Raw genomic sequence first — 3,044 nt, forward strand, 5'->3', positions numbered from 1 at the left:
CTTTAGCTTTACCCGATGTTATTGTCGCGGCTTATTCGTCGCCGGTTGCTGGGGTCACGGGGGTACTCGAGGACCTCGTACGCAACACTGAACATTATTTTTAACGTATGGTCACACCCATAAGAAGGAAATAAAAAACACCATACGGCATCAAAAAATTGAGGTTTAGGCGGAAATTTTGACGCTTCGAAAAAAATTTTATCTTGAAAAATAAAATGCGCAGGGGGGTGGCTGATTTGAGAAAGAATGCCCCATATATATAATTGTATACAGGGTGGACCATTTTAATCCATCCACGCGAATATCTCGTCAGGTAAGCAAAATAGCGAAAAATATTTCAGACAAAAGTTGTATGGTTTTGAGGGGGACATAAGATGGTGTCATTAGTTCAACCTTGAATAATTGTATAAAGGTCACTTTTAATTTCTTAAATGGGACGTCCCATTTTTTTATTGCATATTCTTGTAGCACAGCTCGAGAGCTTTCCAAAACACTATAATTAAGTTTATTTTCATTAAGTACTTTTCGAGTTATAAGGCTTACAAGGGGTGGCACCCAGTTGGACACGGCTCAATTGGACACGAGCCACTAACAGCGTTTGAGACTACAAAGCTCCTAGGCACCTGGTCGCTGTGATTGGTGGTGTCCAATCGAGCCGTGATCAATCGGGATCACCCCCTTACAAGTTACAGCACCGCCGGTATTAGCATTACCCAAGATGTCCGACCGACGACTAAAACCTCTTAAATGTTGTTTAGGATTATGACCTGGATAACATTTGTCAAGATCCAGATCTTCCGCCACAAAGTTGTTCCATCACATCGTAATATGAAAAGGTCATGCGTTCGACACTGCTAATGTTGTTGTTGCGTTTACATTTAAAGTACATCTCTTTTAAATGTTTTAATTTGGTTTTCATTTGTGCGCCCGTTTTAATAAAACCCATTACTTTCATTTTAGGTTCTAATGATTCATATATATCTATATGTTTGTGACGCTTTCCGTCCATTAATTGGATTATATTCGTTTTTCGATACATAGTTTAATAAAAATTGTCGTTTCCATGCCCATCCAGTTCGATCCTTTTATTTTTCTCAAATTTGCATTATTCAAAGATTCATAGGAGCATTCTTTGGGTTGCTTATCTAGTGGTGAAAAAGTTCTTATAATATTTCAAAATATTTAGAAAAAGTATCATATATTTTAAATTTATATCTCAAAATATTTAGGAAAAGTATCATATTTTAAATTTATGAAGATTTCAGAAAACAATATCTTAATTTTTTTTTAGATTTTTTCAGTTTTTTTTTTTCGGAATATAAAAATACAGTAATACAGAAATTCTGAATAATTCTGAAATTTACAAAGATATTCCCAAATTATATGTAAAATTCCTAAATTATACGATTCTAAGAAAATTCTAAAAAAAATTTTTACCAGGTAGAACTCTAATTGTGGTTATCTGATTATCATCATGAGATTCAAGAATAGGAACAGAAACAGTAGTAGCAGAAATAGGAATAGTTACTGAACACAAACTCTTTGAACTCTTCGAACATGATCCTTTAAACATTTTTTAAACTTTTTTATCATGATATATGTCCATTACCGACGACATGACTTTTGTCAATTTGAGATTAACAAACGATGGTTGTAAGTAACGCGCATTTACATCGAAGTTACAGGCGGCCTATTTCAAGTCAGGCCACCAAAAACCGATACCTGACCTACAGCCATTTTATTTTTGTGACAGTTGCATTTAAAATATCTTTTTTTTCATGAGAAAAAACTGAATTAATTAGGACAATATTAGAATAATCTATTGAATAACTTGTTCAATAAATTATAGTTACCTCAAGTTCCACCATTTGAAGAGCTTCATCAAATCCTATTGTCAAGTGTTTACAACGAGGAACCTAAATATTAATATAATAATTTAGGTCGAATTTGGGATATAGGCCGCGGCTTAAATGCACGGTGTAAATGTAGCCTGTGACTCTCCGGAGTGCCCTTGTGGCGACCCAAGACAGGGCATAAACCACATAATCTTCTATTGTAGATTATGCACAGACAAATCCCACAAACTTTGTGCATACCTCAAAAAACGATTCCCTACATCTATTGATATCCACTGCATGATAAATAACCCCTCACTCACGTTGTGCCCACTGATAACCGCCTATCTCAAGTCATTGAAACTCAATATTTAATTTGTATTTCGCGGTTATAGACATGAAGGGCAGAGGGGCTTTAATCCTTTGGTCTTCCAAGGCTGCGTTCAGATACTACATTCGGGAGCATCCAAGCTCCCGAATGCCGTTCAAAAACCAATTGAGAGTATTTCAGCGTTACCTAGATGGCCCGTTCAGAAACGTGTCGGGTGTTCCCGATCGGGAGACTTTTGCACCCTGCTCTTTTGTTAGATGAAAAGTCTCTCGATCGAGTTGGCACACAAAGCGCGGGAAGCGAAACATGGGCTGCGTTCAGCAGACTCAGCAGTTTTGCAACTGTTTTGTGATTCGTCGCGCTGATTGGATTATACTTTTAGATTACAAATAAGAATTTATTAATGCAATTTAATAATGAAAATCAAATTATATTGTGGAATCCTGAAAGTAAGTAAAATATATTTTACTAGATCGATTATAATTTACGATGAAGTACAATAAAGGTTTTTTCGTCATGTTGCGTATGAAGTCCCGTTAAAGTGTAATAACTGTATAATATTCTTTGATAAATCAATTTGTTTGCAAAATATTTATCTTTAAACGTAATTATAATTAATTGAATATAATGTCTAACTTCATTGCATTTATTTGCACAAAACATTTAATATTAGAGGTTGACCTTGTTTACAGGAACACTTGATACGCGTATTAACTAGTAAATGTCTATTAAATTATCTTAATTTCGGCAATGCATAAAGAATGGTGTACTACTCCGTACAGTATGTATCAAAATGATTAATTAAATTAGTCATATCATGTATATGTTTACATGTTTCGCTGAAATTAAGATAATATAATAGAAAGTTCACTAGCTAG

The 3,044-nt window shown here is 34.7% G+C and overlaps 1 protein-coding gene and 1 long non-coding RNA gene across 3 annotated transcripts in view; one reads left to right on the forward strand and one right to left on the reverse strand.

Moving 5' to 3' along the window:
• LOC108761733 (epidermal retinol dehydrogenase 2) overlaps positions 1–3,044 on the reverse strand; it is a 40,883-nt gene that overhangs the window by 1,607 nt on the left and 36,232 nt on the right. The gene's annotated exons all lie outside the window — the stretch shown is intronic.
• LOC108761746 (uncharacterized) overlaps positions 1,514–3,044 on the forward strand; it is an 18,933-nt gene continuing 17,402 nt past the window's right edge. The window contains exon 1 of the long non-coding RNA XR_001940140.1: positions 1,514–1,600. This is a non-coding gene — a long non-coding RNA (uncharacterized LOC108761746). The remainder of the gene's footprint in view (positions 1,601–3,044) is intronic.

The sequence above is a fragment of the Trachymyrmex cornetzi genome, unplaced genomic scaffold (assembly GCF_001594075.2).
Source record: "Trachymyrmex cornetzi isolate Tcor2-1 unplaced genomic scaffold, Tcor1.1 scaffold1094, whole genome shotgun sequence".
Taxonomy (NCBI): Eukaryota; Metazoa; Arthropoda; class Insecta; order Hymenoptera; family Formicidae; genus Trachymyrmex; species Trachymyrmex cornetzi.